Raw genomic sequence first — 26,260 nt, 5'->3', positions numbered from 1 at the left:
CGCTTTGAAAAGAAATAAAAGCACCAAATCGGTTGCTTCTAAGGCTTTTTGATCAATATCAAACAGCAAGGTTGCAAACACTGTACCTCCAAATATAATTTGTTCCTTTCTTATGCCATTAGCGCAGACAAAAAAAAAAAAAAAAAAAAAAAAAAAAAAGAAGCTTTGCTTCATCTCTTCTCCAGAGAGTTAAAAAACCAGAAACAGCCAAAATTTACAATCAAATGTCTTTTAGGTTTATGATGGCATTTTAATGATCACTCCACTGCATCTTAATGTGTCACTGCAAGTCATCATTACTATAGCACCAACACCACATTCACACAGGCAGTTTCTTTTCCACGCACTCTCTGCTTGACAGCCTCGTACATTCACAGCCCAAGGATATACCAAAGTATTCCACAGACCACGAGAAATCTGCTCTCCTTATTTGCCTTCAGTTTATCTATATCTCTTCTGACACACTCAGGGGGTTAATGCTGACAGCTTTGGTGAAGACAGTTGGTAAGTAGTAAATTAGGTAAAAGTAGCAAGCAGGAATTAATTCTAATTCATTCTAAAACAATTAGAATGCCCTCCTTTCTCTAGGCATTAAACTTTATCTTTGCACCAAATACAGGAAAACAGTCAGGTTTAATATTTCCAATAAAAAGCTGAAAGGAGAACAGTTAATTTTATTAAAAATATTAGCAGCTCCAGATTTCTGTTTCCTTCCTTTCTTCCCTGGAGCAGGAGGTTGGAGGAGCATTTACTTCTCCATTGAAATGAGAACAGAAAATTATTTGTCCCTAAGCTTCTGGTAATGTAGAGCTGCCAAAAATCAGATAGCACGTTTTGCCAACATTGCTTTTCTGGAACTTCCTGGTTTGTTAATTTTGCGTCTGTTGGACCTTATATTTTCACTTGTGTATGTTTAACCATGACATATATTAGCTCACCTTTCTCCTGTAAAAAATCACCGGCGGGATGCATCCACATGTGCTGGGGGAGATGGCAGATGTGACTGCTGACACCCTCTGTCATCTTTGACAGGTCTTGGAGAACAGAGGAGGTGCCTGAGGACCAGAAGATAGCCGATGTCACGCCGGTCTTCGGAAAGGGCAAGAAGGAGGATCCGGGAAAGTCAAGGCCGCTCAGTCTTACCTCCGTCCCTTGAAAAGTGACAGAACAGCTTGTTCTAGATGCCGTCTCCAAGCAACTGGGAGAGAAGAGGGTGATCAGGAATTATCAGCATGGACTCGCCGAGGGAAAATCCTGCTCAGCGAAACTCGTAGCCTTCTCTGATGCCATCACCAGCTGGGTAGATGGAGGGAGAGCAGTGAATGTCATCTACCTTGACTTCAGCAAGGCTTTTGGTGCCGTCTCCCATGATATCCTGATACTGAAGCTGAGAAAGCGGGGGATAGATGAATAGATGGTGAGGTGGGTGGAGAGCTGGCTGACTAGTTGAGTTCAGAGGGCTGTGATTGGTGACGCAGAGTCTGGTTGGATACCCGTGAGCAGTGGTGTTCCACGGGGGTCTGTGCTGAGGCCAGTCTCGTTCAATGTCTTCATTGACAACCTTGATGAGGGGATAGCGCCCACCCTCTGCAAGTACGCCAATGGTACAAAGCTGGGAGGAGTGGCTGACACACCTGAAGGCCGTGCTGCCATTCAGAGAGACCTGGGATGAGTGGAGAGCTGGGCAACAATCAACAAGATGAGGTTTAACAAAAGCAGGAGTAATGTCTTGCATCTGGAAAAAAATAACTGAACTTATCAATACAGGTCAGGGAATGACCTGCTGGAGAGGAGCTCTGAGGATAAGGACCCTGGGGGTCCTGGTGGACAACAGGTTGGCCATGAACCAGCAGTGTACCCTGGTGGGCTAGAAGGCCAATGGGATCCTGGGGTGCACTAAAAGGAACATGGCCAGCAGGTCAAGGGAGGTGATCCTCCTCCTCTACTCTGCCCTGGTCAGGCCTCAGCTGGAGTCCCGTATCCAGGTCTGGGGCTCCTCAGTACAAGAAAGACAGGGATCTCCTACAAAACAGTCCAGCGAAGGGCCACAAAGATGATAAAGAGCCTGAAGCATTTCCCCTGTGAGGAGAGGCTTGGCGACCTGGGTCTGTTCAGCCTTGGGAAAAGAAGATTGAGAGGTGACCTACTTAATGTTTATAACTATCTTAAGAGTGGGAGCCAAGGAGACACGGCCAACCTCTTTTCAGCAGCCTGCGGGGCCAGAACAAAGGGAAACAGCCATGAACTGAAGCACAGGAAGTTCTGCACCAATATGTGAAGAAAATTCTTCACAGTGAGGGTGACGGAGCACTGGAACAGGCTGCCCAGGGGGGTTGTGGATTCTTCATCTTTGGAGATATTCAAGGCCCACCTGGACACCTACCTCTGCAGCTTGCTGGAAGGGGCCTGCTTTGCAGGGGGCTGGATTCAATGATCCCTGGGGGTCCCTCACAGCCCCTAGAATTGTGTGATTCTGTGATCTCCTTGTGCATCATCTTTTCTTGTGTGAGAAGACAGCTCTCCTCACTGGATGAGGATTGAAGAATCAGCTGTTCATTTGGATGAAGGCAATTTGATACATCACTTTGAACTGCTGCTACAGCACAAAAGAAAAGGCAACTTAAAATCGACATGTGGTGCTTGTAGGAGTCACCCTTCTGAACAAAAATTCTGTCAGTCTTCACCGGGTATCTTAAAAGTTAAAAAAAAAAGGGGGGGGATTGTAGAAAATAAATTTAGCTTAACCGTGGTCAGGTGTGATTAAAGGTGCATGAAACAAGCAACAGAAGAGGAAAACATCAGAAATTTAAATTTCACAAAGTGAAGTGATATGAAGTTACCAATATGTATGTTATTTAAGATTAATGGTATTAAGTGGCCACCTGAACAAGAAAATTCATGAAAAGTGGAGAATGAAGACTTGATAAAAACAGGGTGACTGGTCAAAAACCGGAATAGCCCAGTTAACCTTGCTGTTTAACAGTGTTTTAAACCTCGTAGAACAAGAAGAAAAGTAATACTTCAAGGCAGAGCACAGTGAGCTAAAGCTCTGACCATCCTATGTCACCTGGGGCACATGTAACACAATTACTGAAGCTGATGATCTAAACATGAAGAAAAAAAGTGCAGTAACACAGTAAAAAATACCCATTATTCACACAACCGTGTGTAAGGAAAGCACAGAGGAGGTGAGTTTTAGACACGGTACTCAACTGAACTGCTACTTTATAGACTTGCTTGTTTACTCAACTCAGTTCCTAAGTTTTACATTCCAAAGTCTTCCTATTATACATAGAAACAGCTTAGAGGAAAAATGGTGAGAGATGTAGAGAGAAGTGCTGGGGTATCATTTTTATTGGTTGGGAAAATCTTATTTATCTTCTTACTCCACAGCAGATATCGCCACAGATACCCCAAAGGAAGGGTACTCTTACAGACAGATGCCACCTTACATACTCCTGTTGAATAGAGTCAGACAAAAGCAAACAAAACACAAAAAGACTTTCAAATGTAATATGGCAATATGGTAAATTGTAATATGGTATATTTTTTTCCCTCAATACATTGTTTAATTTTACAGAAGTTTCTTCTGATGATTTATGGTGTTCAATAGCAAAAAGGAATACTTTGTCAAAGAGCAGTCAGTACCAAGGACGTTGCATGAACTATTAGACCTAAAGAGGTGAGTACATGTGAACCTACTTCCTACATACTTCCTGCTTATGATTTTGAAATCCAATTATTTCTGTCCATAACAAGGCAAGTCTGAGCACTAATCTCCTTATAGTTTGTGAGACACTTACTTATGCTGCTGATGGGAGCTACAGAAACAAATAGAATAGCGTTTGCCTTTAAATTGCAAATTTTATGGTTTTTCAAGACAAACTCACTCCTCCATATACAACTTCAAAGATCTCAACTCTTGACCCTCAGCAAAGCAACTGTCAAGTCACACGGGGGAAAGGAGAAAAACAAGAACAGTTTCTGGAGATTCTGATAAAATGCTTGGATCAGATTGTGAAAGGCAGTCAGTTACGTAATTCCCACTAGTTTCAAAGTGAGAAAAAACATATAAACATAGTTCATAGCCTGCCACATTTCGTATCTTCATCAAATACCAGGGCACTTCCCTTCATAATTTTTCAACAAATTTACTGCTGCTAGGTCTATACAGTTCAAAATTTCTTTTACCCAGTGAAACAGCTTCTACGTTTCGCTCTTTTACTCTAATGCATTTAAAGCTACAAAGAACACTCCCACCCCCCACCCTTCACCTGCTGGGGCAAAGGAGAAATGAGGGAGTACTCAAACACATTGTTAAAATATGCACATCAATTAATGAGAAGCCCTACAAATAACGCTATCGTAACTGTAGATAAAACAAATAAATAATTAGATACCAAAAGAACAAATCTACTATCAAAACATCCTCTATTTTGCATATATTACTCCACATACATTCCAGGGGGACTGTTCCAAAAATAATGCCTCCTATTTCATTATGTCAGCCCACAACATTAGATGGGAACGTTGGTGGCGTGGTAGGAGAAGCTGAACCTTCCCACCAATACTCCAATACATTTTGTTGCTGTGAGACAAATGGCAGCAGAGGGGCAGTCCAACAGAATGGCATCCAACATGGAAGTGCGTGGGAAGCAAAGGTGTGCCACTGAATTCCTCTGTGTGGAAAAAAAGGCACTTGTTGACAGCCACTGAAGCTTGCTGAACATTTATGGAGACCAAACGTGGGATGTGAATGCACAGGGGAGGTTGGTGGTGTGTTTCAGCAGTGGCAACTCAGGGTCACCACTGCTAGTGCAGATAGATTCAAGTGCAGCATGCATGCTCTTGTTCACCACTGGCAAAAATGCACCAATACCAGCAGTGACCATTGACAAGCAGTATTCTGTAGCTGAGAATTCTCTCTCAAATAGCATCCTTGTGCTGGTTTTATCTGTTGTATTTTCCGTGGAAATACATACGAGGCATTACTTTCAGAGCAACCAACACAAATACAAAGTCAGCTACCGGTCACTAGGTTAGGTCGTGACTTCATTTGCTGATAGGAGAAGCCTTCTAATGTCAGGAAAGGTCTTGGGGTCCAGGGGTCATTGTCACTTATTTGGCTCAAAAATAACAGAGGATTTTTTCCTCACAGTGCTCAGAAGGCATATCCAGCAGGCAATGGGGTTTATTCTGCTTTAGAACCAGACTGAAAACACAAACAAGGAAGTTACAAGAGTTTACATGTTGCCACCTGGTCTTGGGCCTCCTCAGTGGAAAATGTAATTCTTGTCACAGAAAAACACTCAGTGTTACATGGAAAAGTTACAGCTGCAAGACTTTCCTACAGCAACTCTTCTCCCTTCTTTCTGTGGTGCCAACAGGGCAAAATAACAAGTAGATTACGTTACACTAGCTTTGTCTCAAGCTCTTGGTGTTAATGCACTCAGAAGTTAAACAGAGAGAAACAGAAAAGTAACGCACTAAAGACTGACTGCCATAGAGAGGCCTCAGTCAAAGCAGGACTGTGCGATAGATACATTTTCAGAAGCGAGTAATCAGTGCTAATACAATAAAGATGAGATCACAAAAGAACCACGTATTTCAAGAAAAATAAGCTCATGAACTCTTTCTATGGTGAGATTTCAGATGAGGCTGCAAAACTGTGTGATATTACCCTCTCTACAAGTTGGGTAAGGCACTGTGGAATCCGTTGCTGTAAATAAACCTCATTGAGGGAAATCCTCGTGTAACCACAAAAAGATCTTTGCCTCTCCTCACCACGTGAATTTATTTAAGTTCCATCAAATCAGCAAGAGCATATATCTGATTCCTATTAATTCAAAATCAGAGAAAAGCATAGCAGCATTCAGGATTACCCAGAATAAGTGAAATCAATTTTCCCAAAGTCCAAACTCTGTTTCCTTTAACACTAGCCAGGTAGGCCATCTCCCACCAGCTGTTCCATCTTGATTTCTCTTCCTGTCCTGTGCAGAAGAGGGAGAGCCCAGGTAGTTGAATAGCCACGAGACAAATCTCATCCAGCAAACCTGGCTTCACCTTCACATTGTTCCTCAACCGTAGGTTGATTTTTCCTAGATAATAGAACAGAGAAAATCACATGCAGCAGTAGAGGATAGGGTTAGGATACTAAGGCAGTTAAACACCACCTTTTAGAAAAGGGGGAAAGAAGGTTGCACTTGACGTTCCACATCTAAAACTGAGTACTGCAGTCAGCATTTAAGAAACGCTTGCTTCTATCACAATACTATTTAATTACTACTTTATTTCCTATGTGTCATGGTTTTATGATTTTTGTTATCGGTATTCCACACCATAACATCATGCACTGGGAGAAGAACTACGTACACCAGAGGGCCGTTCACCTGTTCTGTTTCTGTTTTCCCTTCAGAGGGAAAGATAAAACTGTTCGCAGGTCATGAGTCATCCCCCTTTCCCTTTCTGCTTGTCTCTGCAGCCTATGTGCTCCCTAGAGGTCTCATCTTCAGCATTACAGTCTTCAGTTTTTGGATACACTCATTTTATACAATTTATTAGCCTCCATTCCAATTATATTCTATTATGTTGCAGTTCTCGTGCATTTTGATATCATATTTAATAAATTAACTTTCCTCCTCAGATCACTGCCGCTGTTCTGGTTTTTGGGCCCACCTCCCAGCCCTTCCTCCTTTTTCCCCTTCCCTGGGGCATGTGTCCACGGTTACCCCTGCCCCATTAGTCACAGAACCAGGCCAAATCAGCCTGTAAATCATTGACAAATGGAAACATCACTATCGAGAAGTGCTACACTATTTTATATTTCCATTCTGTTTATTTTTAATTTCTTGCTAAGAAGAGCTGTCTCAAATGGCACAAATAAGCCCATAGAGCAATTGCAGTAGCAGAAAAAGAAACATCTGTTTCAGGTGGATCGTTCCTGCTTGCCAAAACCTTATTGACGTCAGACTCACAAGGACGTGGTCATTCCAGCACATTCGTCACTGTCCTCTTTCTAGTGAGAACAGTCCTGATATATTTGTTCTCCTAAAGCCCTGTAGGGAGTCCCTTGCTTAGCAGCAAATACTGACTTGTCACTTTTACTGAAGGTACAATCCTGTCAACGCTGTGCATGCAAAACTGCCACAAACTGCAGGTGGTGTCCCAGGGTAAGGCCAGCTACAAAGAGTAATGGTCTCTAAGAATGTGGGTGATTTTTTTTTTTTTTTTTTAATCTGAGTGCCAGCAACAGAAATTATGGAACCAAATTGTCATAGAACCATGGAATTGTTTGAGTTGGAAGGGACTCTTGGGTCATCTAGATCGGCTCCCTTGCAGTGAACACCCAAAGCTAGATCAAGTCACTCGAAGCCTGGTCCCGACTGACTCTGAATATCTCCAAGGACAGAGCATCCACCACCTCTCTGGCCAGCCAGTTCCCATGCTTCATTACCCTTACTGTAAGCAACTTCTTCCTGTTCCAGTGCATCACTACCCTTACTGTAAAATACTTCTTCCTCATACCCAATCTATATTTCTCTTCTTTTAGTTTGAAACCACTCCCTCCTGTCCTATCATAACAGACTGCTGGAGCGCCTGTCCCCTTCTTTCTTACAGCTCCCCTTTAGATACCAAAAGGCCACGTAACGCTGTAACACGAGAGAAAGCACCACAATGAAAGCAGAGTAGTAAGGGCCCAGGCTGCAGCAAGGGAGGACTTGCTTGAATACAACAGCTGGAGGCACAGAAACAAAGAAAAGCTCCTGCTTACCTGAGGAAGGTCTCAAGCACCCAGGGATCTCCAGCAAGAACTGCTTGTCTCCACTGCCAGCCCTGAAATGAAGTCTGGGAAGGGGTGGATCCTGGCTCCACCACTCCCAGCCACTCAGCTGCATTGCATGCACCTGGGCTCCCCTCGGTTGGCCCTGCCTTTCCACCAGGTTCTGCATCACGTGTTTAAAGCCCTGACATTGCATTTACCCTACAGACTGTTCTTTTACGTATCAAAACTAGTTTCCCATTCAAGAAGAGGGAAAAAGACTTGTTACACTTGACTTAATGACACAAAAGGTACGCTTCCAAAATTTGAGACTATGCATGATTCTAGATTAAACAAAACTGCAGCCGTGTATGCAGTTAATTCCACAGTGCTATGGCAACTTTTTTTCTGAGTACGTTCATCTGAAAACAACAGAAGGAGGTGACTGACAAAGCCCGTAACCTTTCTAGCGCTCAGGAGCTGAATTTGTTAGCAAATACTTTTCCCCTAGCACCTCTGATAGTTACAAACAAAGCACAAGCTAAATTCCCACATATACATGTCGAAAAAGCCAAAGAGAGAGTCAGATAGGTTCTACACTACTAAAATGTTGTACAGTCAAAGCAGCAACAACAGCAAAGACACATTGTCCCAGTAGTATCACTGTGTTGGAGAGCCTAATAATGCTGGTAGACCTACTGCTGAGTATCAATGCTATGGAACATGTTTCAATAAATCTGTTATAAAGATACTTTGAAAGTAAAAACAAGTGGGGAGGGAAAAGATTTGCACAGTCCTTCCATCTATGTCTGCGATCACAGGTATGAAACAGAGTAACAGCTTGCATGGGATGGGAAGGTTGGCAATAGACAATAGGAAAGGGAAAAAAAAAAAAAAAAAAAAAAAGGAAAAAAACTAGCAGAGGCTTCAAACCTCCCCACTACACCTGTAGGGATTTGATGAACTTCTGGTTCCAGAGCAGGTGAAGCTCATTGGTGCCAAGAGATGCAGCATGTAGGGGATCAGGAAGGGTTGGTTTAGTAGAGTAACAGAATATCACGAGTTGGTAGGGACAAATAGGGATCATAGAGCCCAACTCAACATGGGTGCATGTAGCACCACCCAAACCCTTTGTCTGATGGTGCTGTCTCAATGCTCCCTGAGCTCTAGCACTCAGGGCAGTGCCCACTGCTCTGCAGAGCGTGTTCCAGGCCCATTGCCATCTGAGGTCTGTCTTTCTTTACTAGGGGAAAAGGCTATAGTATACATATGCATAAGTGCATAGAATAAGCATTTATAAAATGAGAGAGATGTGGATAATGTCACAAAATTTGAGAATTTCATGAAGCTTTATTTTTTCATTTTAAATAAAGCCAAGAAAACCTATGAATCCCTCATAACCTCTTTTTTTTTTAAGAGGTAAGTACTTACAAAATAGTGCAAAACAAACACTCAAAAAACCAGAAGGTAATATTCTAGATAGAGTAAACTTGATGGTTTTTAAAGTTATGTTATTTGCCACTCTCTTAGTTTTTTTGGGGTTGTTTCCCAGTTGTCTTCTTTCATTAATGCTCACTGTTTTGTTAGAGCTTTCTCCTCTAAAAGTGGCTTTCACTTAAGACAGCTGTAAGACAATTGAACGTATCTACCACATGGATTTGTCAAAAAAAATAATAATCTGTAAGGTACATTTAAATGCAGTCACAGCAAGAGCTAGACTTGTAGCATGAAGTTTTAAACAGACAAAGGACAGGGAAATTTAACTGCAACAGCACAGAACTGCATGTGGTGAAAGATGTTCCCCGCTCTTCTGACTGAGGCTGAAGTTTAGCAGACCTTGTTTGATAAGCAACTGTGAGAAAGGGGAATGAACAATGCAAAATTACCTTCACTCGATTTTCTTCAAAGCATTTTTCTTTTACAAAGCAGGGACTCTACTTAATAAGCTAAAAATTACTTTCTCCAATACGCCAACAATTATTTTCTGTGCTATTATTACTACTTATACAATGCTACATCAGGAGATTGCTGCAGAGCTACCTATTTCAGGCACTGGCTGAGAATGTGCTCTGCAAACTTTGCCCTGCTTTTGTTACAGCCTGCACATTCCCTGCGTCTGCTGCCACGTACCACTTGGAGGGGCACTTGGCTTTTGTACATCTGAAATAACCCTTCACTTGAAACACAAAATTAGATCAGGCTGGCTTCAGTGAAAGAGCTAGTGTATGTGGAGAGTGGAAATGCCCTTTTACTCATGGATTCTCCTCACAAAATACTAAGGTGGGCTGCCTCACAGCTTTACTACCACTTTAGCTGTAAGAGAAAGCCATGCCTCCCTGCCACCTTTTTGCCCCTGTTCAGTTCTGAAGTGGGAAATGCAGAAAAATATGTATGTGCATTGTGAAGAAACCACAGAACAGACCTTGTATGGAGAGCATTCGGGTGGAGAAGCTTCCTCCCTTCCTTGTGGATCTGAAAGCCCTTGGGTGCTATTGGGAACCATTGGGTTGTGCGTGGTGCTGAGGGAGTGTTCCTGAAGTGCTGCATGGGAGCCCGAGTCCATGAAAGCATGGCCAGGCTGAGGCATTTAGCCACTCTACTGCCCCATTTTTGTCACTCTGTGGGAAGGTGAGTTAATGTGTGGAATTCATATTGGCTGTAGAAGCTCCTAGTTCTGTGCAGGTGGGCTGAGGACCCCATGGCACCTGGAGGTGAGGCCTGTGGTGGGAAGCTCCAGGTTAAGGAGGGGGGTGTACAGACACATTTGCAAAGCTTGGGTTTGTGGGGGGAGAAAGAAAGAGAAGAATCACAAGGAAAATAACCTGGGGAAAATGCATAGTTTCAGTCTCACCACCTCTCTTAGCTTCCTATCTACACACAGGTTTTTGGCAATGACAAGTCACGGTGAGCCTACTCATCAGGTGAACATGTTTAATAAGAGATGTGTGGTTAGATTTAAATAATCTTGGAATGATAGACACAACACTATGCACATGGCAAACTGTGAGGTTTGCATTGCCATATGCTGTTAGAGCTGAGGATGATTTCTTATCATGTTTCTTTCACATGTGAGATGTTCATTCACAAAAGAGGTTTAAAGTCTTCAACTGCAATCTCCTGGGAGGTCCCAGAGGCTGTGGGCTGCGCCTCTTTTGTACTGAAAAGACCGCTGTGGGATCACAAACAAAACTTGAATTCCACGCAGGGCCAAAACCATCTGAAAGGCACTGTTCAGATTCATTGCAGTACTCCACATAAGTATTTCCAGGAATCCTTCTTATTTCATGTACTGAATAAGCACCATGGCTCACTGGGCATGAGCACTGTTATCTTTTTTTTTTTTTTTTTAGACTCTCAATACACTGGGTAAATAACCCGACTTTGTATGGAACTCCTCATCATGGAGGAGTATCATCCTCATCGTGTGTCCGCGTGAGATATTAGTATGGTGTAGTTCTCGTGGCCTTCTTTGGTGACCTCACTGGAAATGCCTCCTGTGAGCTGTCTGGCTTCTTTATTACAACCCAAATGTTGTGAGTGTGAAGGCATTCATGTGTTGCGTAGGTGCACGGGTATGCTGGTAGCATCTAGCTCTCAAAACCAGACACAAAGCTCCAACCGCAGAGTCAAATCCCTGAGGCTGTAGGGGGAGGCCAGGAGTCAAGTCCAGCAGCGCTGAAATTCAGTGGTGGACCCAAGGAATTTAAATTGGAATTAGCAAGGTCCGAGATGTCAGGGCTCCCTGAGGACGTGCCTTGGAAATGTCAGTTAACCCATACCACCACAAAAAGTATTGCAAGTAGCGATGATGAATTCTGACTGTAATTGTATGCTGTGCTTTAGAGGTCTTGAGGATTTTGTTTGGTCAGACCTGCATATCAGAATAACCTTAGCAGTGTATTAGTTGTCAGGAAATATAAGTTTTGGCAATGAGATGCAACCATTGCACTTCTTGGATGTTCCCAACATAGAGTTGGGAATATTAATTGTAAGCTCGAGTCATGGGTATCGCTTCTGTAATATATACGTAAGCAACTTTGTAATAGAAAGAAATTACACTTTTCTGGATTGTCTGTTGTTTTTATTATTGCTTAGAACTCTTTATTGCTCTAGCACTAGTTAATATTCATTTCTGTTCTGCATAAATTTGACATCTTCAATAAAACAGAGGTTATTGGTAGTCTTAATGGTATCTAGTACATTTAAAGCCTGAGGAAAAGAAAATAAGCAGAAAGAATAAAAGAACATTATTCTTCAAAACTGTGATATCAACTGTGAGTTGGAGTGTATTATTGTGTGAGGTTTATATCCAAACTAATACCTGGAAAGCGTATTTTGTATTTTCCCCTAGCACCTCTGATAGTTACAAACAAAGCACAAGCTAAACTCCCATATATACATGTCGAAAAAGCCAGAGAGAAAGTCAGATCGGTTCTACACTACTAAAATGTTGTACAGTCAAAGCAGCAACAACAGCAAAGACACATTGTCCCAGTAGTATCACTGTGTTGGAGAGCCTAATAACGCTGGTAGACCTACTGCTGAGTATCAATGCTATGGAACATGTTTCAAGCTTCTGGAAGATGCTGCAGTACCATTTTCAATCTACAGTGCACGAGTTTTGTCAAAAGGAAGAACAGGGCACATAGGGAGAAGGAAAAATTTCATCAAGAGTTGAAGTAGTGCCTGCAAATCCTGAAAGTTCTATCAACTTAATGTAGAACATAGAATCCAGACAATTGCAACAGGAGTGCTCTGTTGGATTTCCTGCCCTGCCTCATCAGATATCACTCACGTTTTAATATAGGAATCACTCCTGTTACCAAAATACAGAGACAGGTTTTGCTGTTTGAATGTCAATCAGACATGCCTCTAACTTCAGCACATTCAGTACAACACTAACAGCACACGTAAAGGCCATTTTGCATTGACTTTCTGAGCAAAACTGTACGTGGTTCTAAAGTTATACTCTAAAGCACAGCATTATAAAGAATATCATCTTCAACAGAACTTTTAAAAATCAATTATAGCTCCTTAGAAAGTTAAACTTCAAGCTCTGAAAATAACAGCAACAACAGTCTTTTTCTTACTGTCTCGGGTATCACCCTTTATTTCACTTCATCACAGTCCTTCTTCTGACCCAAAGGAATCCCTTTGTCGTATAGTCAACTTCATACCCAAATGCCAGTAGCTATTAAGACAACCTCTTGCCATTACTAGCACCACCATCTCAGAGAGCCATCTCCCTTTATACACTCAGAGAACAAGGAATGACAAATGGGTTGTCAGCTATGAACTCTCTACAGTCAAGAAGGTTTCAGATCCAGCAAAAGAATGATTGCAGAAAATGCTTAAAAGGCGCATAGAGGAGACAGCAAATCTGTTCTCAAAGTATAAGAGTCACCTGGTACCTGATAAAATAGGCCTAAGTTTGAGGAAACTAGGTGGTTTCCTCTACTTACACCTTATAGAAGCACTGCAACAGTATTTTTACTAGAAAGTCTTTTTAAATTTTCAAGAAGTAACTAAATCAATTCATGGACCCTGAATTCAGTAACGCTTCCTATCTGGGTTCATGCAGACCTCAGATTAAGCTAATGTTAATTACTGCTATGAAGTAGCAGTAGCTGTGAATCAGGTTTCCTCGTTCATTGCCATATTTCTCTCTGTATCTGAAAAGCAAAGCTCTCTAGGTTCTATCTTGTGAGATCCAATAACCTTACAATGGGTTTATTAAAAGCTAAACAACACTAAGCTTTCTTTATTAAAGATCAAATGTTTTGCCATCTGCTCAGACCTTTCATGCTTCTTTTTTTTTCCCTATCTTTGCACAAATAACTTGGTTTAACAAAAACCATATTATTTTCCTATGAACACTGTATTATTTTGTACTGTAAAAGCCCAAAGGAACTAATGCAAGACAAAAGCAGTTATGATTTTGGTGATGTACACTCCAAGCTTCTTGCACTTCCCAGTAATAACGTTATCTTTTTGCACTCAAAAAGTTGTTAATGTCAAAGGGAAACATACAAATCTAATACCTTATTACTATAAAGTCTTAATAATCTAGCTCAAACACAAACAAGAGCTATTATTATTTCACTTGGAATGCATCTTAACTGCTAGACCTAGAAAAATCTCAAGAGTAATTCATTTAAAATTGATGCAGAGAAACACTTACTGGTACCTACCTTATTTTCCATGGGGTTACTCTGGCTCACCCCTGTGATGCCTTCCAGGGTCCTAAGGCTGATGCTGCCAACTTCGGACAGCAGGTGAGTGGAGAGGCACAGAAACATCAGTGTGTTTTCTGTGCACTGCCAGGAACGTGGGTCTTCCCTCTTGGAATATGCTTGGGTTTATCTAAAAATGCTTTCTGAATACTGCCTTTTTTTTTCTTCACAGGTTTTCAGGTGAAGTCCGTGAAAACTGGTGGTATGCATTTTCCACTTCTCATGAAGAGCTTTGCAGTAAGCAGGATATCTAATCATTCTTCCCATTCCTTGAGGGTTAAATGGCAGTAGAACATGGCTTTTTTTTTTTCTTTTATTCTTTTCAATTTATATGGTGATTTCCCCTTACAAGACAGGCTCTGCTGGGTGTAGCATCACAAAGTTATTAAGCACACATCTGGGATGTATGCAGTATACACAGACATCGCTCACACACGTGATTTCTATCTACTTAGTCTACAGGAAAATACAGAATCATCTCTGTAGGACTACCTCCAACTTTGCAAGACCTATCACTTATAAGCTCATTTGCCTAGAAAAGCCATCAAATTAAGGCAGTAAGTTTGTCAGGGGATCATTGAGGCTGTCAGACTATACAAATTTATACGCTATCTCAGTTAAACGCTCTCATTTTCTAGATCGTATTCAAAAAAGTTTGACCTGGTTCTAACTAGATCCTAAATTATGCAGGAAGTCTGAAAGTCTGATCTTTTCAGCGTGCACTGTATACCTGCAGGCAAGAGTGGTTTTCTTCTTTCTCACTGAAAAGAAATATTACATGCCAAGTTCGGAAAGATTTCAAAGTTCTCTTTTAAAAGATGAACTAAAAAGCATAGAGGTGAAAGACAGGCCTCTGTGCAAGGTACTGGCTAATCCACACAGCTGAGGTGGGACGCTGTAGATACTCGTCCAGAAAAATCTATATTGACAAAATGATTTCTATCCCTTTGTGCACTGCTACAGAAATACTACTGAAGCTTGTACGCAGCATACTTAAACCCATTTAAGTTTTACTGGATTTACAACAGCAATCAGAGAACCTTCAGAACTTAACTTCAGGTAGCAGTCTTAGTGTTAAGATGAGATGCTATTCAAAACATATCACACCTTCTGCCGCTCCCTCTGTGGTGACTTATCCTTCTAGCTTTCCCATTTACTGGAATTGTTGTTTTAATGCTCTTCTTACCCCAGTCTCTTTCTTGGACAGCAGCTAGTTCTACTTGCTCCCCCCCTGCCCCAGTCTCTCCTCCTTTCCCCTGGGAAACAGAGAAGTGAGCTGCATAGAGCTAAACTACCAGCCAAGTTAGCCCCAGCATTAGAGAAGCAAAATCATGAGCCCCATCAATCAAGGCCAAGTTGCCACGGAACATGCAGTAACATCAGGTTTGAAAAAAGAGAAGGGAATACAGCACCAGCAGAGAGAACCACATTGACAGTTCATGGGGAACCAGGCACATACAACTAACCCTGACCACATTCATCCCATAAACCAAAGAAATGTCTAGCATTTGGCTGACACCTCTGAAAATAAAAACACAAAGGGAAAAGATTTAAGCACAAGTGAAAGTGGAACAGAGGCATCTTACCTGGCTAAAAACCTACACCTGAGGCTGCTTGACAAAGGACACAGGCAAGATTAAGGGAAGCTGAGCCATGTCAGACAGCCCTAGGCCCCAAACAAGACCACCAATATCCTCACCTCAGCTTGTATGATTTTCCTGAAGGGAGGAGGAAAAGAAAGAGAGCTGTTGGAGAGGGTTCAGAGGAGGGACACAAAGATGATCAGGGAGCTGGAGCACCTCCCCTACAAAGACAAGCTGAGGTAGCTAGGCTGGTTCAGCCTAGAGAGAAGAAAGCCACTGGGTAACCTAATCGCAGCCTTTCAGTACCTAAAGGGAGCCTATAAACAGAAGGGGAGTCAACTGCATGACAGGATAGCTAACAGGAGAACAAGGGGAAATGGTTTTAAGTTGAGGGAAGGAAGATTTAGGTTGGATGTCAGGGGGAAGTTCGTCACTATAACAATGGTGAGGATGAGAAACAAGCACCCAAAGAGACTGAGGATGCACAGTCCCCGGAGATGTTCAAGGCCAGGTTGGATGGGGAGCTGGGCAGCCTGTTTTAGTATCAAATGAGGAGGTTGGAGGCCCCACCTGTGGGAGGGAGGGATGGAGATGCATGATACTTGAGGGCCCTCAAACCTGGATCACTCTGAGATTCCGTGAGAAAGGTTGGCAGGAAATTCAACCAGTAAGAAACAAAAGCCTTAACGCTATCAAAAACTTAAACCAAGACTAAATACACAAAGGAAATGAACAGCAAATATAACAGGAAGAACAACATAAAAAATTTATTCTCAGCTGACTGTGCTGCGAAAAAGGCTGATAAAGTCATAAAAAACCATTCAAACTGAGGCTCCAAATAAAATGATAATGAGATAAACACACAAACAGATTGCTAACTTGATTTGAAGCCCAGGTCCCCACGCTGCTGCTTCTTCTTTCTTCTGCAGCAGCTCCTGAAACATCAGCGGGGACACCATTAGACCCGCGCACTGGCAAGCCCCCCACCCGACGGAAAAGGCAAACGCAGCATCGCAAAGGAACTCGGCACGCAAACACCCAGCCAAGAAAGGCTTTGCAAACCTGTTCCCGCCCCCCTCCACCTCCCCAGCTTCATCCCAGCAAAAACTACTTTCAGCAGCTTTTCTCACCTCACTGACGCGCGGCGGACTTCCAGCCGGTGCTGCGGGGGATCACAGAGGCGGACAGGCTGGGCAAATGGGGCTGGGCGTACAAAAAGCAGCGGCCAAAGAGCCAGCTTCCCTGCTTACAGGGGGCCCCCAGCCACTGCCTCCAACGCAAAGGGCCTGGGACTCCGGGGCACGGTTGCTCCCTGACTTACAGGGCAGCCCCCATCCCTACGGCCGGGAGAGGCTCCTTCTCTCCCAGTCCGGGGCACCTCGACCCACACCCCGCTAACGGGGCGGTCACCCCACACAGGCTGCCAGCAGAGCACAAACGCTCGCGCACCCAGACCCTGATTACAGGCGGGTGGACGACACCCCTGGAGCCACAGAGCTCGGTTTCCCCCCCAGCGGCAGGAACAACTCTCAGCAGCCAGGCAGCGGGGCGGCACGGCCAAAGGCCGCAGTCGGGATCCCAGCCTCAACTTCCAGGGAGGGCGCAAGCCCAAGCCCACACCTCGCAGCCCCGTGCCTCTGAAAGGCCGGGGCCACATTCCCACCCGAGTACGGCCGGGAGGGGGGGGGGGGGTCTCTCGGAACACAGCTCACCAAGCACACACGGGGGGCACACACAGCCCTGCCTACAGGACCGTACCCCCGCACCTCACCCTCTCCAAGAAGCCCCGCGGAGCACGAGGCTCCCGCCAACGCCTGAGCTACAGGCGGGCCCGCCCGGCAGCAGCAGAACATCACCAACGTCTTCTCTTGGGGAACCCAGGGAGCAGCCTCGACCCACCGAGCGGGGAGGTCACCCCACACGCAAGCAGCACCTCAACCTGCACCCTCTGACGGGACAGGGAGGGGTCATTCCCACCAGCTGGATGGCTAAAGCAGCCGGCTGCAACGCTGCAGCCTCCCCACACCTGAGTACAGGGCGGGCGGGCGGGCTGCTCAAGGGACAGAGGGCTCCTAAGCTTGGGACACACACCCCGACTACAGGGCTGCCACGCCGCCAGCAGAACAGGCGGCCACGCAAGGACAGGCCCAAGCCCTGGCTACAGGGCGGCCTCGGCCACACAACTACCGCGTGGCTCTGATCTGGACTAAGTAAAAAGGAGGAAGACAGGACACTCGCTGCGCTCGCGGGACTAGCAGGGAACACCCCTCTTGCGGCATGCACCAAAGTCCTCCGTTCCCCCCCGGGAAGTCAAAGCTAAGCTGCAGCCGTCTCTGGGGAGGCCTAAAGGGAAAGCTCAGTCGCTCAGTCGCTCCACAAACGCAAACAAGGAAAGGAAGGGGAACGCACACACGCAGGCGCGACTTTCCAGAAGGGAAGGACAACCCAGCGCAGCCAACACCTGGGAATAAACCCACAACCACAAGCAACAGACAAGAGCCTGTGACCTGTCCCTAGGCTGCACGGAGGCCACAGACCTCAACGTGCCAAGGGGCTCCTCGGGTAAAGCCAAAGGCCAAATGCCGTGGCGCGCACCCCGAGTACGGGGCCGTCGCATTGACAGGCCACCACCAGGCAACGATGCCGAGGGGCCGGAGGACAAAGAGGGGCAGGGAAGCGGCACTACCCTGCTTACAGGGTGGCCTCGGGGTCCGGCGAGCTCCATTTCCCACTCAGGTGCGGAGAGGTGGCTCTCGCCCTCCGTTACAGGGGGCCACGCTCCCCAGGCAGCCCTAGGAGCAGCAAGGCAAAAGGCCAACTACAGCAAAGACCCGAGCCCTGCTTACAGGGAGGTCGCCCAGCACAAAGCCGGCCGGGTCGCCAAAGGCGCCGGCAACGCTCAACTCAAATGCGACTGCGGCCCCGCTAACGGGACAGGTGCTTTGCCCAGGGAGCCTCTCTCCTTCCCCCCCGCATCTGCACGCTTCCGCATCCTCTTCTTGCTCGCTCCTGCCGCCCAGGTCCCCACGCCGCTGCTTCTTCTTTCTTCTGCAGCAGCTCCTGAAACATCAGCGGGGACACCATTAGACCCGCGCACTGGCAAGCCCCCCACCCGACGGAAAAGGCAAACGCAGCATCGCAAAGGAACTCGGCACGCAAACACCCAGCCAAGAAAGGCTTTGCAAACCTGTTCCCGCCCCCCTCCACCTCCCCAGCTTCATCCCAGCAAAAACTACTTTCAGCAGCTTTTCTCACCTCACTGACGCGCGGCGGACTTCCAGCCGGTGCTGCGGGGGATCACAGAGGCGGGCAGGCTGGGCAAATGGGGCTGGGCGTACAAAAAGCAGCGGCCAAAGAGCCAGCTTCCCTGCTTACAGGGGGCCCCCAGCCACTGCCTCCAACGCAAAGGGCCTGGGACTCCGGGGCACGGTTGCTCCCTGACTTACAGGGCAGCCCCCATCCCTACGGCCGGGAGAGGCTCCTTCTCTCCCAGTCCGGGGCACCTCGACCCACACCCCGCTAACGGGGCGGTCACCCCACACAGGCTGCCAGCAGAGCACAAACGCTCGCGCACCCAGACCCTGATTACAGGCGGGTGGACGACACCCCTGGAGCCACAGAGCTCGGTTTCCCCCCCAGCGGCAGGAACAACTCTCAGCAGCCAGGCAGCGGGGCGGCACGGCCAAAGGCCGCAGTCGGGATCCCAGCCTCAACTTCCAGGGAGGGCGCAAGCCCAAGCCCACACCTCGCAGCCCCGTGCCTCTGAAAGGCCGGGGCCACATTCCCACCCGAGTCCGGGGGGGGGGGGGGGGGGGGGGGGGTCTCTCGGAACACAGCTCAGCAAGCACACACGGGGGGCACACACAGCCCTGCCTACAGGACCGTACCCCCGCACCTCACCCTCTCCAAGAAGCCCCGCGGAGCACGAGGCTCCCGCCAACGCCTGAGCTACAGGCGGGCCCGCCCGGCAGCAGCAGAACATCACCAACGTCTTCTCTTGGGGAACCCAGGGAGCAGCCTCGACCCACCGAGCGGGGAGGTCACCCCACACGCAAGCAGCACCTCAACCTGCACCCTCTGACGGGACAGGGAGGGGTCATTCCCACCAGCTGGATGGCTAAAGCAGCCGGCTGCAACGCTGCAGCCTCCCCACACCTGAGTACAGGGCGGGCGGGCGGGCTGCTCAAGGGACAGAGGGCTCCTAAGCTTGGGACACACACCCCGACTACAGGGCTGCCACGCCGCCAGCAGAACAGGCGGCCACGCAAGGACAGGCCCAAGCCCTGGCTACAGGGCGGCCTCGGCCACACAACTACCGCGTGGCTCTGATCTGGACTAAGTAAAAAGGAGGAAGACAGGACACTCGCTGCGCTCGCGGGACTAGCAGGGAACACCCCTCTTGCGGCATGCACCAAAGTCCTCCGTTCCCCCCCGGGAAGTCAAAGCTAAGCTGCAGCCGTCTCTGGGGAGGCCTAAAGGGAAAGCTCAGTCGCTCAGTCGCTCCACAAACGCAAACAAGGAAAGGAAGGGGAACGCACACACGCAGGCGCGACTTTCCAGAAGGGAAGGACAACCCAGCGCAGCCAACACCTGGGAATAAACCCACAACCACAAGCAACAGACAAGAGCCTGTGACCTGTCCCTAGGCTGCACGGAGGCCACAGACCTCAACGTGCCAAGGGGCTCCTCGGGTAAAGCCAAAGGCCAAATGCCGTGGCGCGCACCCCGAGTACGGGGCCGTCGCATTGACAGGCCACCACCAGGCAACGATGCCGAGGGGCCGGAGGACAAAGAGGGGCAGGGAAGCGGCACTACCCTGCTTACAGGGTGGCCTCGGGGTCCGGCGAGCTCCATTTCCCACTCAGGTGCGGAGAGGTGGCTCTCGCCCTCCGTTACAGGGGGCCACGCTCCCCAGGCAGCCCTAGGAGCAGCAAGGCAAAAGGCCAACTACAGCAAAGACCCGAGCCCTGCTTACAGGGAGGTCGCCCAGCACAAAGCCGGCCGGGTCGCCAAAGGCGCCGGCAACGCTCAACTCAAATGCGACTGCGGCCCCGCTAACGGGACAGGTGCTTTGCCCAGGGAGCCTCTCTCCTTCCCCCCCGCATCTGCACGCTTCCGCATCCTCTTCTTGCTCGCTCCTGCCGCCCAGGTCCCCACGCCGCTGCTTCTTCTTTCTTCTGCAGCAGCTCCTGAAACATCAGCGGGGACACCATTAGACCCGCGCACTGGCAAGCCCCCCACCCGACGGAAAAGGCAAACGCAGCATCGCAAAGGAACTCGGCACGCAAACACCCAGCCAAGAAAGGCTTTGCAAACCTGTTCCCGCCCCCCTCCACCTCCCCAGCTTCATCCCAGCAAAAACTACTTTCAGCAGCTTTTCTCACCTCACTGACGCGCGGCGGACTTCCAGCCGGTGCTGCGGGGGATCACAGAGGCGGGCAGGCTGGGCAAATGGGGCTGGGCGTACAAAAAGCAGCGGCCAAAGAGCCAGCTTCCCTGCTTACAGGGGGCCCCCAGCCACTGCCTCCAACGCAAAGGGCCTGGGACTCCGGGGCACGGTTGCTCCCTGACTTACAGGGCAGCCCCCATCCCTACGGCCGGGAGAGGCTCCTTCTCTCCCAGTCCGGGGCACCTCGACCCACACCCCGCTAACGGGGCGGTCACCCCACACAGGCTGCCAGCAGAGCACAAACGCTCGCGCACCCAGACCCTGATTACAGGCGGGTGGACGACACCCCTGGAGCCACAGAGCTCGGTTTCCCCCCCAGCGGCAGGAACAACTCTCAGCAGCCAGGCAGCGGGGCGGCACGGCCAAAGGCCGCAGTCGGGATCCCAGCCTCAACTTCCAGGGAGGGCGCAAGCCCAAGCCCACACCTCGCAGCCCCGTGCCTCTGAAAGGCCGGGGCCACATTCCCACCCGAGTACGGCCGGGAGGGGGGGGGGGGGGGGGTCTCTCGGAACACAGCTCACCAAGCACACACGGGGGGCACGCACAGCCCTGCCTACAGGACCGTACCCCCGCACCTCACCCTCTCCAAGAAGCCCCGCGGAGCACGAGGCTCCCGCCAACGCCTGAGCTACAGGCGGGCCCGCCCGGCAGCAGCAGAACATCACCAACGTCTTCTCTTGGGGAACCCAGGGAGCAGCCTCGACCCACCGAGCGGGGAGGTCACCCCACACGCAAGCAGCACCTCAACCTGCACCCTCTGACGGGACAGGGAGGGGTCATTCCCACCAGCTGGATGGCTAAAGCAGCCGGCTGCAACGCTGCAGCCTCCCCACACCTGAGTACAGGGCGGGCGGGCGGGCTGCTCAAGGGACAGAGGGCTCCTAAGCTTGGGACACACACCCCGACTACAGGGCTGCCACGCCGCCAGCAGAACAGGCGGCCACGCAAGGACAGGCCCAAGCCCTGGCTACAGGGCGGCCTCGGCCACACAACTACCGCGTGGCTCTGATCTGGACTAAGTAAAAAGGAGGAAGACAGGACACTCGCTGCGCTCGCGGGACTAGCAGGGAACACCCCTCTTGCGGCATGCACCAAAGTCCTCCGTTCCCCCCCGGGAAGTCAAAGCTAAGCTGCAGCCGTCTCTGGGGAGGCCTAAAGGGAAAGCTCAGTCGCTCAGTCACTCCACAAACGCAAACAAGGAAAGGAAGGGGAACGCACACACGCAGGCGCGACTTTCCAGAAGGGAAGGACAACCCAGCGCAGCCAACACCTGGGAATAAACCCACAACCACAAGCAACAGACAAGAGCCTGTGACCTGTCCCTAGGCTGCACGGAGGCCACAGACCTCAACGTGCCAAGGGGCTCCTCGGGTAAAGCCAAAGGCCAAATGCCGTGGCGCGCACCCCGAGTACGGGGCCGTCGCATTGACAGGCCACCACCAGGCAACGATGCCGAGGGGCCGGAGGACAAAGAGGGGCAGGGAAGCGGCACTACCCTGCTTACAGGGTGGCCTCGGGGTCCGGCGAGCTCCATTTCCCACTCAGGTGCGGAGAGGTGGCTCTCGCCCTCCGTTACAGGGGGCCACGCTCCCCAGGCAGCCCTAGGAGCAGCAAGGCAAAAGGCCAACTACAGCAAAGACCCGAGCCCTGCTTACAGGGAGGTCGCCCAGCACAAAGCCGGCCGGGTCGCCAAAGGCGCCGGCAACGCTCAACTCAAATGCGACTGCGGCCCCGCTAACGGGACAGGTGCTTTGCCCAGGGAGCCTCTCTCCTTCCCCCCCGCATCTGCACGCTTCCGCATCCTCTTCTTGCTCGCTCCTGCCGCCCAGGTCCCCACGCCGCTGCTTCTTCTTTCTTCTGCAGCAGCTCCTGAAACATCAGCGGGGACACCATTAGACCCGCGCACTGGCAAGCCCCCCACCCGACGGAAAAGGCAAACGCAGCATCGCAAAGGAACTCGGCACGCAAACACCCAGCCAAGAAAGGCTTTGCAAACCTGTTCCCTCCCCCCTCCACCTCCCCAGCTTCATCCCAGCAAAAACTACTTTCAGCAGCTTTTCTCACCTCACTGACGTGCGGCGGACTTCCAGCCGGTGCTGCGGGGGATCACAGAGGCGGGCAGGCTGGGCAAATATGTTTGGGCAAATTTGTTTGGCAACAGAATTAGCAGCGGCCAAAGAGCCAGCTTCCCTGCTTACAGGAGATCCCCAGCCACTGCCTCCATTACTAAGAGAACTGTACTCATCACTGTAACTGTTCTTTTTTAAGTCAATCACGTTGCTATCTGTACTATCCTTAGATCTGTGGATACCCCTTCTAACAGTGAGGTTTTTTTTCCTGCATGGTTACCTTATTTTCTTTTTCATTTGAGATTCTGTGTTCCACATATTCATCTTATTTTCTCATTCCCCAGTTTTGATCAGTGTATTGATAGGATGTTTGAAGTGAGGCAGCCAACTCAGTACATCTAGTGCTGTTGATAGACTTAAGGAAGGACTGAAGATTCTGACTTTAAGGCCTCCATTTTTTTTATAGTTTTCAATGTTTTTTTTTATTCAGATTCATCATTGTTTTCAGCTTCTTAAACACCAGAACAGTAACTTAGTACTTTCCACTTTTCAACCTCAATGTGTCTGTCATGACATGCCCCATACCAACCACCCCATTTGTTATTGAATAAACGCATGAACATATGGATCTACTCTCCATTCTCAGATACTTCTGCTTTATTACAGCTGCGTACCGTCTAGGAGCTTCTTCTTCCACGTGGCAGCTTGCCACGATCGGTGCTTATCGCCGCCCCCCCCCCCCCCGCCCCACCCGTCGGAGCCCGCGCGGCGCCCGCGGCCGCCCCCCCCCCCCCGGCCCCACCCGTCGGAGCCCGCGCGGCGCCCGCGGCCGCCCCCCCCACCGGCCCCACCCGTCGGAGCCCGCGCGGCGCCCGCGGCCGCCCCCCCCACCCGCCCCACCCGTCGGAGCCCGCGCGGCGCCCGCGGCCGCCCCCCCCACCCGCCCCACCCGTCGGAGCCCGCGCGGCGCCCGCGGCCGCTCCCCCCCCCCGCCCCACCCGTCGGAGCCCGCGCGGCGCCCGCGGCCGCCCCCCCCCCCCGCCCCACTCGTCGGAGCCCGCGGCACAGGCGGTTCCGAGTCTGGCCCCATTCCACCTCGGTCCAGCTCCATCCTCTACCACTTCAGACCGAACTCGCCGTACCGCAGCCCCACCATACCTCAGCTCTAGAGACCGCTTGCTGCCGTCGCCGTTGCCGCCTCTCCCTCACAGCATCCCGTTTCTTCTGACGCGCTGAGGTAATCACGTCTCTCACCTGTTCGTCCGCGCACCTTATATAGATTTCCCGGCTGCCCGCCAGCCAATAGGAGCCCAGAACGCCGCTGTCGCTTCCCGCCTTTATCGCTTCCCGCCGCTTTTTCTTCTCACCTGAGCGTTCCCGCCCAGAAAGAGCTGAGGCCGGCCAGGCCGGGGTCACCTGAAGGTCACGGCCGGAGTCACCTAAGGTCATCGCCCCTCTCGCGGGCAGTGCCGCCCGTCCCTTCAGGGCAGAGTTGCCCCATAGGTGATTTCACCTCACAAACGGGCACCAGGCAGAGCTGCCCTGCAGGGAACCCATTTCTTCAATTTCACTGTTTCTTTTAAAAGTCACGTACACATCAAGTGTTCCTTCCTGAGCTGTAGATGCCCTCAAATGGAATATATTTATATATATATACACGATTTGAAGGAGTTCTTCACTGTGACACCTTCCATCTCTGACCCTACAGCGAAAATCCCTTTTGAGCTCCGAGATACCATACCACCCTACGAGAAGGATGAAAAAAGCTTATACGTGATATAGGAAGGACACCATTTATTTGTTAACTCAGGATTTTCTTGTTTTATAGAGTTGCTTGTATTTTATAACTCATTTACACACCATGGTTGGAAATGCTCATCTAACGGCTATGCCTTGCAGCGTGTTTGCTAAAGGCACTCAGTAAATGCAGAAGACTGAAGAAGTGTTGTCTGCTTTGGCTTTAATTACAGTAAATACAGAAACAAAAAAATAAATAAATTAAGAAGTCTGACCCTGTAAATAGGTTGTACGAGGAAAAGCAGAGTTATACGCTGAAAGAAAGAACAACCTTTCCCAGCATATATAGTAAAATGAAACATCCATTCTTCCATTCATCTTTTCTTAGCAATAATTTACCGTAACTCATGGCTTGCATTTACCTATCAAAAGCGTAAATGGATTAAGCCCACAAATACTTCCCAGAACTCCAAACTAAATAGAAGGCTCAGGAAACATCGGGAGGCAGCCCCAACTTCCACCAACACCGATCAGTTCAGGAATTTTCTGTCAAACAGCGTACAACTCGCTCAGCAATAAATCCACTTGCCCTTATTACCAATATCATACCCTGTTTTACTTCCCAGGAAAACAACGACAACAACAACGATACATCCCCAACCCGCAGAGCAAGGACATGCACAATGCTGGTTTTTATCTCTCTGTTAAAACAAATAAGAATAAAAATCAGAACCGAAGAAAATGCTTGCAGACTTCTCTGTCAGTTCTATAGCCATTTACAGACCACCACCACCAAGGGCACCTCGGTGAGAAGGGTGAAACATCCCCGCCTTGTAATTGTACCACAGTTGTGAAAATAAAATTCATTTCCAAACATTTCCCTAAGATGCTGAAAAGCCTGGACCGCCAAAGCAAAATGCACCAAGACCCCAGCATTTCATCTAGCTGTCTAAAATATTAAACTTTTCATATATGCGGGGTTGGAATGCGTTCTTCTCCAAGTGCACTTCAGAGCGCTCGCCCCACATCAGCAACGGTAGTTCCGGCATACTGCAATTTCCCGATCCCCACGGGAATGCCTGCAAGGATTCCATCTGAAGGTTTAGGCGACATCCAAAGTTAGTGGGCGCTTCAGCAGCTGATGTAGAAATGATGCTCAGCTCCCCGGCCATCTTCTCCAGACCGTGCCTCTAATAAGAACAGTACACTTGCATGCGTTCCTGAACTACAATGGGACAGGCCAGTGATTAAAGTAGTGAAGCATAGCGCAGTATCTCTCTGGTAACATACATTGTGTATGGAATGGAGCGTAAAGGGAAATGAGATGAACTTTGTACAGCTCACCTTAATTAAGTCGTGTCCCAGTGGAAATTAATGTGAATGTTAATAGCATGTATATACATTGTCTGAGCTTTCTCTCAGTGCCCACT

General features: G+C 48.8%; 1 non-coding gene across 28 annotated transcripts in view; it reads left to right on the top strand.

Moving 5' to 3' along the window:
- LOC121106536 overlaps window positions 1-26,260 on the top strand; it is a 50,076-nt gene that overhangs the window by 12,023 nt on the left and 11,793 nt on the right. The window lies entirely within an intron of this gene.

The sequence above is a fragment of the Gallus gallus genome, chromosome 6 (assembly GCF_016699485.2).
Source record: "Gallus gallus isolate bGalGal1 chromosome 6, bGalGal1.mat.broiler.GRCg7b, whole genome shotgun sequence".
NCBI lineage: Eukaryota > Metazoa > Chordata > Aves > Galliformes > Phasianidae > Gallus > Gallus gallus.
This window is presented reverse-complemented; position numbering and strand designations above follow the sequence as displayed.